Source organism: Vipera ursinii (assembly GCF_947247035.1).
Source record: "Vipera ursinii genome assembly, chromosome: 5".
Classification (NCBI taxonomy): domain Eukaryota; kingdom Metazoa; phylum Chordata; class Lepidosauria; order Squamata; family Viperidae; genus Vipera; species Vipera ursinii.
The window spans coordinates 22232514-22247973 of NC_139518.1; the positions used below are offsets into that span (position 1 = coordinate 22232514).

The 15460-nt window shown below is 37.6% G+C and overlaps 1 protein-coding gene across 1 annotated transcript in view; it reads right to left on the minus strand.

Moving 5' to 3' along the window:
- MLF1 (myeloid leukemia factor 1) overlaps positions 1-15460 on the minus strand; it is a 152232-nt gene that overhangs the window by 14472 nt on the left and 122300 nt on the right. The window lies entirely within an intron of this gene.

Here is a 15460-nt window from a genome sequence, read left to right on the forward strand (position 1 = left end):
ACTTAAAAGTTCCTTCTGCAAAAGTGCACCTACTCATCATAAAGTTCATGAATCTAGAACAGACATGTCAAACACAAGGCCCGGGGCCCAGATCCGGCCCGTGAAGTGGTTTCATGTGGCCCACGAAGCCATCCTGGAAACAGTGAGGGAATGGTCCCCACTGCCTTGGCCCTGGCCCAGAGACCCTCCTTCTGCCAGAGACCCTCAGATCTGTCCCACTCCTGCCCAGACCCCCATAGGCACCCTTGATGCAAACGATGTAGAGCTGGCCACGCCCACCCAGTAGGCTACATGCACTCTAGCCACGCCTACCCAGTAGGCCATACCCACCCTGGCCACACCCACCCGGCCCCCTGAGGGCGACCACAATGCTGATGCGGCCCTCAATGAAATTGAGTTTGACACCCCTGATCTAGAAGGACACTTTCAGAAATGCAACTGGATTTGTTGCTTTATTGTTAATTTCCTGGACACAAGGAATGATTATATCTTTCTGATGGAAATTATCTGTCTGGCAGAAAAATTAACAACACCAAGTCCTTTAATTCTTATAAACAATTACTACATTTTTAAAGTAGTTGGGGCAAGATTTTCTTTTTCATGGTTTAGAATAGGTATGAATAGGTTGTCAGTTTAGTAGGATTCACTTTTGAGCAAACGATTTCTATTTTTCTCTTTAGGGAGATGAATTGTTTAAACATAATTAATACATTCATAAGCCGCACAGACTGTACTTTTCAAGTGAATTAGTAAAAGGTTTAGCCTATTTCTCTTCACCCCTGTAAAAGTCAAAATGTGCACGGCTGCTAAGCATAGAATTTCATGAAAACAAAAACATCCTCTTAATTTAGCCTACTGTACTTCAGAAATTTAATAAGAAGAAAGTTTGTGCTGGCTTAATTGTTATACCTTCTGTTCTCTGTCCTGAATATTGTTATTTGGATGTCAATCCAATTTATATTACAGTGTAACTTTTCTGTAGGCTCGAGAGACAATAAATAACCTGCTATTTTAATGGAAAGAACTGTTTTTGGTTTTGGTTTTGCTTTTTTGGTCAGGGAACATTACAGACTTTGTGTCAGTAGATTGTGCTTTGTATCATCTATTTATAGATGTAATGTATTGGGGGTTTTGCTTGTACTGATTCAAGTGTCTGTTTAAATGCTGCTTAACTGTTACTCAATGGTGTGTCTGTGTAACAGCTACAACCAAGCCAGACTTGTCTCCAGGAATATCATTGGTAGATTTCGGGCAGGAACGGGTTCCTTTAAACCTATTGGCTCCCGCCTAGTGGCCAATCGTATAAGTAGCGGTGCAGCAGCCTCTGTTTCAGTTCTGTTCTGCTTGACTCCAATAAAGCATGTTTCTGTTTGTAACCTTCCAAATCCAAATGGGATAGGGGTAATAATAATAATAATAATAATAATAATAATAATAATAATAATAATAATAATAATAATAATAATAATGAGGAGGAGAAGAAGAAGAGATGGAAGGGACCTTAGAGGTCATCTAGTCCAACCCCCTGCTAAGGCAGGAAACCCTATACCATTTCAGACAAATGGCTGTCCAGTCTCTTCTTAAAAACGTCCACTGTTGGAGCATTCACCACTTCTGGAGGCAGGTTGTTCCACTGGTTAGTTGTTCTAACTGTCAGGAAGTTTCTCCTTACTTCTAGGTTGCTTCTCTCCTTGACTAGTTTCCATCCATTGCTTCTTGTCCTGCTTTCAGGTGAATAGCTTGGCTCCCTCTTCTTTGTGGCAGCCCCTGAGATATTGGAACACTGCTATCATGTCACCCCTCACTCTTCTCTTCGTTAAACTACACATACCCAATTCCAGCAACCGTTCCCTATATGTTTTAGCCTCCAGTCCCCCAATCATCTTTGTTGCTCTTCTCTGTACTCTTTCTAGAGTCTCGACATCTTTTTTACATCGTGGTGACCAAAACTGGATGCAGTATTCCAGGTGTGGCCTTACCAAGGAATTGTAAAGTGGTATTAGTACTTCACGTGATCTTGCTTCTATCCCTCTGTTAATGCAGCCTAGCAATGTGTTGGCTTTTTTGGTAGCTGCAGCACACTGCTGGCTCATATTTAAGTGATTGTCCACTAGGACTCCGAGATCTCTCTCACAGTTACTACTATCGAGCAAGGTACCACCTATACTATACCTGTGCATTTGATTTTTCCTGCCTAAATGTAGAACCTTACTTTTTTCGCAATTGAATTTCATTGTGTTAGATAGTGCCCAGTGTTCAAGTCTGTCCATATCCTCCTGTATCTTAAGCCTATCTTCTGGAGTATTGGCTATTCCTGCCAGCTTGGTGTCATCTGCAAATTTGATGAGTTCCCAATCTATCCCCTCATCCAAATCGTTGATGAAGATGTTGAAGAGCACTGGGCCCAGAACAGAGCCCTGGGGCACCCCACTACACACTTCCTTCCATGTAGATGCAGTTCCATTGAGGACCACACGCTGAGTACGGCCTGTCAGCCAGCTACGAATCCATCTGGTGGTGATGCTCTCTAACCCACATTTTTCTATCTTATCAAGTAGTAGGTTGTGATCTACTTTATCAAATGCCTTACTGAAGTCCAAGTAAGTTATATCTACAGCATTCCTCTGGTCCACTAGTTTTGTCACTTGGTCAAAGAATGCAATAAGGTTTGTCTGGCATGATCTGTTTTTGACAAACCCATGTTGGCTTTTAGTGATAACTTTGTTCGCATCAAGGTTTTCGCTGATTTTTTGTTTGATTATCTTTTCCAGAATCTTCCCAGGTATTGAGGTCAGGCTGATAGGTCTGTAGTTTCCTGGATCTATTTTTTTCCCTTTTTTGAATATGGGAACTACATCAGCTCTCTTCCAGTCCTCTGGTAGTTCCCCAGTGCTCCAGGATCTTTGAAAAATACAGTTCTGAGATCACGTCTGCCAGTTCTTTGAGAACCTTGGGGTGTAATCCATCTGGTCCTGGTGATTTGAACTCGTCTAGGCTGGACAGGTGCTCACTTACCATTTTCTTGCCTATCTTAACTTGCGTTTCTATTCTGTTTTTTATGGCACTGGTTTTGGTAGGTTGGACTGTTTTTTCCCTTTGTGTAAAGACAGATGCAAAAAACAAGTTAAATAGTTCTGCTTTCTCCCTGTTGCTTGTCACCTTCTTGCCACTTTCCCCCACTAATGGACCAATCATTTCCTTAACTTTTTTCTTGTTTCTTATATGTTGAAAGAAGCTTTTTTTTGTTATTTTTGACTTTGGTCGCAAGCCTTAGTTCATTTTGAGCCTTAGCTTCCCTCACTTCATCTTTGCAGGCAAGGGCTGTTTGCTGATATTCTGCCTTAGTTATGTGCCCCTCTTTCCACTTCTTATACTTGTCCTTTTTATCTTTCAGTTTATCAGAGAGTTCTTTATGCAGCCATGCTGGTTTCTTTTGAAAGCTGTTATTTTTCTTCTTTGTTGGTATTGTGCTAGACTGGGCCTTTATTAACTCACTTTTCAAAATTTCCCAAGCTTCTTGAGTTGTTTTCCCCTTTAGGATTCTCATCCATGGAATTCTTCCCAAGGTCTCTCTAAGTTTATTGAAATTAGTTATTTTATTGCTTATTGCCTGCAAAGAACCGTCTACACAACAGACGTGATAATCATTTTAGTAGGTGGAGGTAAAAAAAATCAGGAAATCTGGTAGCTAGCATCTTTTCCAATTAACACATTTTATTCCAAGATGTAAGGTTTTGTGAACTGCAACTCATTTGGTTAAAGTTTTTAGCACTTGGTGGCACTCTAGAGCTATCCACTGGTGAACTGGTTAAAGGAAAGCTGGAGGATCTGTTTCATGTTTATAAATAAATGAAATATTATAATATTAAAAGTATTAAATCTCTTCTGAATAATGCAATCTAGTCACTTGAATTTAAAATACACAGCTAGCAACCTCTTGCTGGATAAATTGTCTTTCTTGTCTATCAGTTTGGGAATTATAGCCATAGTTAATGCAACGTTGGTGTTGTTAATTAATTTGTATGTCACATTCCAATTCCATTCTGTAGGTGAAACCACTATGGCATCTTTGGGTATTAGTATGCCTATTAAACTCTACTTTGGTGCTTGCCAGAATCTCCACTCAAAATGATTTTTAGAAGTCTTTAATTAAACAAAAATGAAAAAAGAATCGCTATAAAGTACCAGCTTCAAGCATACATTTTCTTGACCAGAACTCTGCAGGGTCCCAGAAAAGATTCTCTAAAGCCATTCTTACCTACTGTAATTGTGGGCATCTGCATCCTAGCACATGGATTTTAGAAAGGGAAGCAAGAGAGATAATGTGCATCAAAACATTGCTGCAATATACTTGGCCCCTTACAATGCAAGTATGAAAGGGCAGAGTTTGTATCCTGTCGATGCAACATATATTTCATCATCCATTCCATCCTTGTGGCTAGCTGAGGTCACCTCATTTGCCCGCTTGCCCAGAAAAACAAGACAGAGCAGCAGAGTAATTTCAAGGAAGGTATCATTGGCCAATAACCTCACTAAATGGCCTTCATAACTGGCAGTGGCCCCCATTTCTTTTAAGTGCTGATAATAAGAGCTCAGAAGGTTCTCATAATGTTATCCTTTTTTCAAAAATCTATTATACAAAAAGCCTAAATCACCTTTATGATATGGAATGCAGTAGAAAAAACATGGTGAGAATGGCTTCTGGATTTTTTTTCCCCCACCACTTTAGTTCTGTTCTGGGCCGATGTAACTGAGAGAAGAGTTTAGAATGAAAGCTCTTGTAATTATCTGAGTCCCTGTCATACTGCTTTTCTAATATGGATGCACTGGGGATTTTTATTCTCAAAATATTATCACTGCAGCCCTTGGCCTGATCTGATCCATTTTCAAACTAAATCTTTGTTTTGCTGATTTCTCCTCTTGCACACCAGATTTGGTCTTCTTCTGTTCCATCTCCATAGTTATTCTGCTGACAGATTCACAGAACCTTTTGCCCACATTCCATTGCATTGGAAAGAATGAAAAAAGTATATCACATCAGTTTCAAACATAAAGACTTTTGCACTAGTTCAAACAATTATTTGTGACAGTTGTATAAATATGGCCATTGTTTTTTATATAAAATTTAGTTTATTCAAAGAAGGTTAAAATGCAAAACACCAAAAAATTTAAATAAATAAGAAAAAACACAACTAATAAGACATTAAAAAGAAAAAGTGTTTGGGGAAAAAAAAAGACATTTACACATTTACACATAGTATCCTCCCTAGTTGAATGCTGATTAATATAATAGGGCAATGTTAGTTTCCCATCCCTTGCAAAACAGGCCAAAAGAATTGTAAACGAAAGTTTACAAATTGATAGCTGGTTATCTATATACTACAGTAATAACAAAATAGTTAAAAGGAAAAATAAATATTGTTTTTCCAAATATGGCCATTGTTGATCTATAAGCGCTGTTCTCTATAGCTTAACATATTGTATGATTTCACATAATTCTGACTTGTTCAGTATATTATGATTTAACAAATTATAACTTAGTAAGGAAAATTTGCAAATAAAGGCCTTGCTATTCTTTGCTGACCATATACATAATCCTAAAGCAGCCTGCCCTAATATTGTGTATTTCTGGTATGTTGGCTTACAATTTCTGAAATCCCCAATAGTCTTTCCATTTTAAATTAATTATAGAATTATAGTATTATAATCCATCCTGTGAAATGGCATAATCATCCTATTTCCTCAGAGTACTGTAAATAAGAAAGAAGATCAAGTGTTCTGTGAGCTTAGTTGTTTGTTTGCAGATGTTTTGTTACCAGGCTAGGTAACATCTTCAGTGCAAACAAGGGTTTGGGTTTTTTTGTTAGTTTGTCTGAATTCTGTCTAACCTTCTGTGGAGGAATTACGGTATGATAAAGTGTTACGATCTTGTGCACGAATATAACAGTTTATATAGTGCTAACATTGCAATTAGCTTCTCCTAAAGAATCCTGAGTAGAATGATTTTGTACGGATATTTTCTCCCTGTCTACAATTCTAAGAAAAGGGAAATTACCACTAATTATTGTTTGTATCTATCCATTGTATCCATTTTAAAATTGAAATGCTGCAGAATATTGAGATAAAATACATTGTTGCCATGATGACCAATTTAAAAGTATGCATTCTTGTTTCATATAAGTGGAAATACACATACTATTTATATTAAAAACTTAGTATCACTTTTCAATTCAATGCAATAGTAATATAAGAAAACTGTCAGAAAAACTAAAATATTTTTGCTGTTATCAATTGAATTCAACATAGTTACCACTCTGCCTTTGCCTTACTTTCCATCACAGCTGCCTTTTTCTTGGAGATGACCTTGTTCTATCTGAAGCTAATGCCTTTAATGTATTATATGAGTTAAATCTAAGATGATTCTCAAATGCTTTACAGATAAGTGTTTATAACACAAATAAATACAGTAGACTAGAGTTAGGGCTTTAGAATGTTTATTACTGGAGCAATTTCTGTCTTCACACATAAATCAAAGCACTCAAAGTGCCATGTGATACCAAATGTTTAGTTTAACAGCATAAAATTGAGCAAAAAATGTGTGCAGTACTTTATAGGAGCTATAAAATCTGCAGGTGTGTAATCACTGTGATCTATCAAAGATTACTCAGCATTTCAGATAATAAATATTCAAGTGAAACAACTCTTGGAGTTATTTTGTAAAAAAACCCCAACATTATGATTTCCAGTAAAGGTGTTGCAAAATATAACAAGCTAGCAATGTGGCAGTAGCATTTTCAAAATTATTGAATACCATTTTCTGTGGATTTATTCAACTTCAGTGGATCTTCCTCTGACAGAATGATAACTATTGGACTTTGCACTAGTATTGGGTTCCTTTGACTTGTTTTGCTTTTGAGTAAACTTGTACCAGTGTTCACTTATTTTTTATGGGATTTATATGCTGCCCCAATCTGTTATGCTTCTGGGTAGCTTACAAAATACAAACTAGTAGTAAAAAAAACAAAAAAGAATTACACCATCAAAATGTGAAAGATGGGGGGAACCAACCGCCATTCACAAAAACCTAAACCACCACTCAAGGGCTTTATTTGATCCAGGGTCCAAAGTCAAAAAGGTCTAAGGTTAAGAGCCAAGTTTTAAAGGTTCGTTTAAGTAATACTAGGATGGAAGGTACACAACTCTGTTGTGCTGTGTCAGCCATTTTCTTGAAGGGCAAGCTAACCACCTCGCCTCTATCTGATGAACTGCATATATTATTTTGGAGGAAGCCACTGGCATAGGAAGAAAGACAGAAACAAAAATTGCCTAATTTTACTGCATAAATCTCCCCCTCCCCATAATATCCCTCCCTCTCATTTCCTCATTAAGCAGTGAAATTGCCTAATTTTACTGCATAAATCTCACTCTCTCCCCATGGTCTATTTCTAGACCGTCTGGAACTCCACAAAGAGAAAATTATCTATCTTACATGTGTCTACCAAATCAGAATAGTGGATAAAGGGTAAAACATCCCTTTCATCTCATCCTTTCTTATCTCTCCAGAGCTCATTTGCAAGTGTTGTAGTTATGTCGTACATTTCTACTTTAAACAGTCTTCCCAGACTTGGGTGTTCTCCAGATGAGAAGACTTCAATTCCAAGAATCCCTAGCCAGTAGGAACCCAACTGGATAAGATTTTGGGATTCTAATTGACAGAACATTACATTGAGTTTTTCAACTTCGTTATAAATACAAAATATTTTCTATTATGTTTTTCTATTTTAGCAGCTTTGTAATAACAGCTGTGTCTGCAAGTGGACATTTTATATAACTCAGAAAAGGTTTTTCTTTAGTTGTGACTAGGTGGTTGAAACAATGAATTTGGAAGTCCTTTTGAAATTACAGCATTCTTGCTTTACTCAGTATTGGAGTGAAAGCATATAACATTAATTGGTTAAATACAAATATTTACATTGCAAATAAAATAAATTACTCCTTCATGAAAACAATACCAAGGTAGAGAGCATATATTTGAAAGCCTAGAGTTTCTCTTACATAGTTACTGAATTAAAATAGTGTGGATGCAAATAGGCAATGCTTGTCATTACTGCCACATATGCAATGATGTATAGATACTCTACACTTTCTGCCAGTTGTGAAAAATGAAAGAAAACAGAAATCTATAAGATATCTATGATTGCTACATATTAAACTATATGGGCTTTTGAAAAATCTTGTTTTATTTTTAACAGATGCACCTCATTACAGCAGATGGCAGCATTCATTCAGTCTTGCTGATCCTTCAACTTCCTTTTTAAAAAAAGAAGCAAGGCTGGATTAAGCTAGTAGAGCTGTGCAAAGATCAGGATTTAAAGAGCAGGATACAATTTAGAGTATGTGTATGGCACACGAATGCAAGCACATGGTTTCATAGTATCATGCATGGAGCACCACGAGTCCAGGGAAATGTAGTTCCTTAAGCTTTTCCTGACAGTGCTGCATACATGCACCTGTTTGCTCTGAATTACATTGTCCACTTTGTCCCAATGACTTTTTCTGAATTCATGGCTCATGCTTGGTGGGAACCCTGGCCAGAGGACCTTCCCCCAGCTATAGCTCGTGCACTCACTCAAGGGATTGAAGATGGTCACCCCTGCTCTTGTCATCTTTTGCCTGGATTACTACAATTCAGTTTATATGGATCTGTTCTTGAAAACTAAGTTGGGTTTTGTCCAAAGGTCAGAGGTTCAGGTTCACAAGCAGAATTCACAGAAACAACACACCAGAGCAAGATGTCATATGGTTCTTTCCAACAGAGGAACATGGGTCACCTCTTAAATCAAGCTGCAGCCAGCTTTAATTAGGTTAGCTACTCCCTTGCTTGGCATGGAGACTTATTGAGCATCCTTCTTCTGCTGTCCACCCTACTCATCGAGTTTAAGGGGGCGGGGGCAGGGGCGGGGCTGTTCCTCATATCTGACCAGCTGTTCTGATGGCGCCTGTGTTTGAGCAGGTGATTCCTGGCTTGATACCTCCTGAGGCTGACATTCCACAGGTTCAGCTGCAGTAGCTTCATCAAAGTGAGTCCTGGGCCATGACAGCTACTTGTAGACAGATCCATATTCTGTTCCTATATCAATTTTTGTTTCTTTATTACATTTTAAACAAGCAAAATATACAAGGACTAATTTTCAAACATTGTCAATATGGTCAAATGCAACATATAACAACAAATCCCAGTACACAATTAAAATAAAGAAAGAAAAGCACAGAAAAAAGGAAGAGGAGGAAGAAAAAAATATCATGATTTAAACAACCTAAAGAAACGTAATGCAATTATTTGAAAACTCTCTTGATGTCTTTCATTTTAAAAGTCAATCAAATATGGTTAAAGAGCACACCAAATTAATAACAGTTAATATAAAATTCTGCATTAAGAGAGGTGTTTTAAGAAAGGGAAAAGAAAAATAATATTTTGTAGTGTCCACCTTTGAGTGATAGCAGATGGAACTGCAAATATTTTTTTTTATTTTTTATTTTTATTTTATTTATATACCGCCCTTTCCCGAAGGACTCAGGCGGTTTACAGGGTATTTAAAACAAAATCAATACAAAAGTTAAAAACCATTAAAAAAGATTAAATCAATCCCTGAAAAAATAAAAACCCAATTAAAATTAAAATTCTCAGCCTGGGCCAGAGAGCTCGAAGAGCCAGGTCTTCAGGTCCCGGCGAAATGAACAGAGGTCGGGGGCAGTCCTAAGCTCCACGGGCAGCTGGTTCCAGAGGGCAGGCGCACCCACTGAGAAGGCCCTACCCTTGGGTGTTATCCGCCGGCAATCTTTTACCGGCGGCACCCTGAGAAGACCCTCCCTGTGGGAGCGCACTGGACGAAGGGAACTTGATGCTGGCAGCAGGTGTTCCCTCAAATATCCCGCACCCATGCCATTTAGGGCTTTATAGGTCATCAAACCAAATATGGTTTCATACAGTTGTTAAAAATTACAGAAGAGAGAAGGCCAATCTCCCCCCCCACACACACACTTGTCATTCAGGGGCCTCAGGCAAATCTTTCCTCTCCTACCACAGACTGAAGCCACCCACCAAAGAAGCAGAATCACTCTGTAACAAGTGTCTCCAATCCCTGAAGCAAGATACCATGTTTGATGTTATTGAAAACTATCCAGAGGTCTAAAAGGTCCAGGAGAGGTGCGCTACCATGATCTTGGTCCTGACACAGATCATCTAAGGAAGCAACCAATGCAATATCAGTCCCATATTTGGGCCTAAATGCTGTCTGTATGGAGCAGTAAATTGATGACAATTTACACTGAAATTCTGATCAACATTCTCACCCACTTCCTCCTCGCATTAAACAGTGATAAGGGACAAAACAATGTATAGCATAGCTGCCAGAGGGCACAAAAGCAGTCACCCATTACTGTTCTCTGAAACTTCTCCTTCAGTTGAAGTGGAACAAGTCTAATAAAGTGACTCTGACTTTGTCAGGCACAGGAAACCAGAAGCCCAGATAGAGCTCAAAGAACTACAAGTTAATTCAATGGAACTTGTACACAAGAATCTGAGATACTAACGGTCAAGGCAAATTATTGCCATCTAAGAGCAACAGACTTCAAGGGGGTTGGACTTAGGTCTCTTCCAGGGCAGTAGGGACTCTACATTGATGATGCATTTGATTTTTGGGCTCAGCCTGGTCATCTCCTATACCAGGGGTAGGCAACCTTGGCTCTTTTATGAGTCGTGGACTTCAACTCCCAGAATTCCTGAGCCAGCCACACTGAGGGAAAAGGGAGAGGTTTCCAAGCTGAGCCATGCTGGCTCAAAAATTTGGGGAGTTGAAGTCCACGACTCATAAAAGAGCCAAGGTTGCCTACCCCTGTCCTATACACTTCTAGGATGATCATAGTTAAGGGACCAAAAAGCCGGTATTATCAGAGACACAGTCTCCATTTTTCTCCTACAAAAAGCAAGGCAACTACTTTTAAAAATACTTACTGTATTTTAGGTGGTGTTATTTTTAATTAATATATTGTTCCTGTTCTGCATTTTTATTTTATTGAAAAGTTTTAAAATACAATTTTCCTTTAAAAATCCCCCCTTCCCCCTCCCTCCTCCCCCCCTACCTCCCCCCCTCCCCCCCTCCCCCCCGACTTCCCAGAGCTAAATACAAGGTATATATATAAAAAGCAATCATAAACAATCATATACTAACAACTATAAACTCTAAAATCCATCACTCTCTAGCTTATATAGGATAAACAAGCCTTAGTAATATTAAATATGTATAAAAAGAAACTAAAATAAGAAAAGGAAAAAAAACGAAAGAAGACTTATTCAAATGCTACATAAAACTTCTTAACCCTATACTTGTTCTGGATAAACTCAATCCATTTTCTCCATTCCATAATATAGCGTTCTTGCGAATGGTCTTTCAGATAGGCCGAAATCTTCGCCATCTCTGCCAGGTCGGAAACCTTTAAAGTCCACTCTTCTATAGTCGGCAGTTCCTCTTTCTTCCAATATTGGCCTATCAAAAGTCTTGCTGCCGTAATTAAGTTCAACATCAATTTGGTGTCCACAACTGTAGCGTCTGCAATTATTCCCAACAAAAAAAATTGCGGACAAAACTTTATCCTCTGTTTAAAAATCTTCTGCATATTCCACCAAACTTTTATCCAAAAGGCCTTAACCTTCTTACATGTCCACCATATGTGAAAATATGTTGCATCTTCATCACCGCACCTCCAACATTTAGGCTGATAATTCGGATACATACTTGCAAGCTTTTTAGGATCTAAATGCCATCTATAAAACATTTTATAAAAGTTCTCTCTTAGATTTTGAGCTTGAGTAAATTTTACGTTCCTCACCCAAATCTTTTCCCACGTGTCCATTGTGATAACTTCCTGAATGTTTTGGGCCCATTTTATCATACAATCCTTAACAAGCTCTGTTTCTGAGTCAATCTCTATCAATGCAAGATATATCCGTTTGATATGTGCAGGTCCCTGATTTCTAATTTGCTTTATCAAATTTTCATCAGTGATTGTAAATCCATTTTTCTGGTCTTCTTTCCACCTGGCCCGTAACTGAATATATTGAAACCAATTTTGAACAACCTTCTCTTCTCGCAAGAGGCTATATGATTTCAGACACCAAACATTTCTTTCCAAGCTAAGGATCTCCTTGTACGTAGTCACATCGTGTTTGAAGCCAGCATGTATATTTTCTATTGCGTGTTTTGGAATTGCCCACAATGGTATCTTGCAACTTAACTTATGTCTATACTTCTTCCAAACTCTCAGCAATGCCTGTCTTAAAATATGCACCCTAAACACGTTGTCTACCTTCTTATCATACAACAAATATGCATGCCAGCCAAACAACAAATCATGGCCCTCAAGATTTAATAACCTCCCTTGCGTCAAATTAATCCAATCACTTATTCCTACTAATGCAGCAGCTTCATAATATAATTTAAAATTAGGCAATTTAAGGCCACCTCTCTCACGAGTATCCTGCATAATCTTAAGTTTAACTCGTGGCTTTTTCCCTGCCCACACAAATTTATTGATACCTCGCTGCCATTCCTCCAGATTAGAATCTTTCTTAAGAATCGGTATCATTTGAAATAAAAATAAAAATTTAGGCAGGACATTCATTTTTACTGCTGCAATCCGTCCCAACAAAGACAATTGCAACTTTTCCCAACTCTCCAGTTCTTTTTGAATTTTCCCCCATAGTTTTTCATAATTATTTTTATATAGCTTTGTATTAGAGGGCGACAAAATCACCCCCAAATATTTAACCCTTTTAACAATCTCAAATCCAGTTAATCCTTCTAAGAGAGCCTTTTGCGAAACTGTCATATTTCTAGCCAAAATTTTGGTTTTCTGTGTATTAACTTTAAATCCAGAAACCTTCCCATATTGTGTTATTATCTCCATCAGGTCCACAACAGAGTTCTCTGGCTGGGTCACTGTAACAACCAGATCATCTGCGAATGCTCTCAATCTATAGTCCTGATCTCCAATTTGTATCCCCTTAATTTTTTCCGAATTCCGAATTTTAACCAATAATATCTCTAATGTTAACACAAATAACAAGGGCGATAACGGACACCCTTGCCTTGTGCCCTTCTCAATATTACATGCTTCTGTCAAGCTATTATTAACTATAATTCGGGCAGTTTGTTTTTGATATAATGCCCTAATCGGTTGTAAAAAATTTTCCCCAAAATCCATTTTATCTAAAACTTTCAACAAGAATTTCCAATTCAATTGATCAAAAGCTTTTTCAGCATCTAAAAAAATTAGCACCGCAGCGATCTGGTTGTTCCTTTCCAAAAACTCTAACACATCAACTATATGCCTCACATTACTTTTCATTTGCCTACCACTAATAAACCCCGTTTGATCCCCATGAATCACCTGTTGCAGAACCCTCATCAGTCTATTAGCCAAAACCTTAGCAAATATCTTGTAATCTGTATTTAAAAGCGATATCGGTCTATAGTTTTTAAGTTGAGTAGCATCTTGGTCTTCCTTCGGAATCAAAGAAATAAAAGCTGTTCTCCAAGACGGTGGCACCTTTCCCCCCCTCTGGATTGTCTGGAACAGTTCCTTTAACGGTTTTATCATCTCTAATTGTAAATTTTTGTAGTAGGCCGCAGTCAAGCCATCCGTACCTGGTGCTTTGTCCACCTTCAATTCCTTAATTGCTGTAAAAATTTCTTCTTCTGTAATCAGTTGATTAATCCCCTCTTTTTGTACTTGCGTAAGAACCGGGATGTTAGCATTCTCCAAATATATATCAATATCTTTTTCATTAATTTCCTCTTTAGCATATAATTTCGAATAAAAATCCACAAAAGCATCCTTAATAAGATTCTGTTGAAACACAACCCTTCCTTTATACTCAATCTTATCTATATTAGAAGCCCTTTGTTTTTTCCTCAATCTATAAGCTAACCATCTGCCTGGTTTATTAGCGTTGCAAAAAGTATTATGCCTAGCAAACCGCAGATTGGTCGCCACTTGATCAGCCATTAATTTATCAAATTGTCCTCTTAGCAATCTAATAGCCTCCTTAGTCTTCACATCCTCTGGGTTCAAAATCAAAGCCTTTTCTTTTTCCTTTATTTCATTCTCCAGTTCTTTCCTTCTAGTTTCCACTGCACGTCTATGTTTATTATTCATATATATCAACACCCCTCTCATATAGGCCTTGCTAGCATCCCAAACCATATCCATAGAGGTACCCTTATACATGTTAATCTCAAAAAAATCCTTCATCCGCTGTTTGCATTCTTCCACATTTCTCTGATTTCTAAACAAATTCTCATTTACGCGCCACGAGCGTCTGTCTCTTATCTCCTTATCAATCTCTAACCAAACTGGACTGTGATCAGAGATAGTTCTTGCACAAATCTTCACCTTTTTGGTCCTCAAAAAAAAATCATTAGTCAACAAAATAAAATCAATCCTCGAAAAAGATTGATGTCTATCAGAATAAAAAGTATAATCCTTCTCCTGCAAATGTCTCTCACGCCAAATATCTCGCAATTCCAGGTCATCCTTCATTTCAAAAAAAGATTTAGGCAATCTAGCATGACTTGGAGTGCGCTTGAAAACTCCAGCCTTGTCCAACTGTACATCCAAAACACCATATTGTTCCTGTTCTGAATTTCAAGCAATAAAGGGATAAGTACCATAAACTCAGTTCAATAAAAATATGGATGTAAGCATTTGTCTCATGAAAGTTACATTTAAATTTTCAAGAAAGATTGTGTGTCACCATTAAAAAAAAGATAAGCTATCATTTTTCTTAGCTTCCTGTAAATAGGAAAGCCAGGCAATAGATATTACTTATAAAGTTAAGCAACCTACGATAGTTCAACTAAGCATTTATGAAAGGAAGGTGGGATTCATGATATGCAAGTTCTAACCAATCCACAAACCAACTTAAAACCTGCAATCTCCTTTGCAGCAGAACAGATTTTCATATTTATTTTCTGCGCAGGAAGAAAATGAAAAATATGCTAACAGAGCAACACAATCACAAAATATTTTATTACTCTTAAGGTATCTAGTTCGGCGACTGATTTAAAATTTTCACTTCATATAGATTATATTACTCTACAATATTCTATCTCAGAGTTCATCATACATTCTTTATAATCCCCGAATGACATAAATATTGTTCATGATTAGAAGGAACACATTTATGTAGCAATTCTTTATACTAAAAAACAATTAATAAAATAAACAGACCAAATTAATTAATCAGATAGAGTGTTTCTTTTTGAGGATGGATCCTAGGTTTAATTGCATTATCTTATGGCAGGCCCATAAATATGAAATCAGAAAGCTATATTTTTCTGGGCAAGATTCTGGAATATATTTTTCATGATGTCCCCACATGAAAGTATTTATAAAAGAG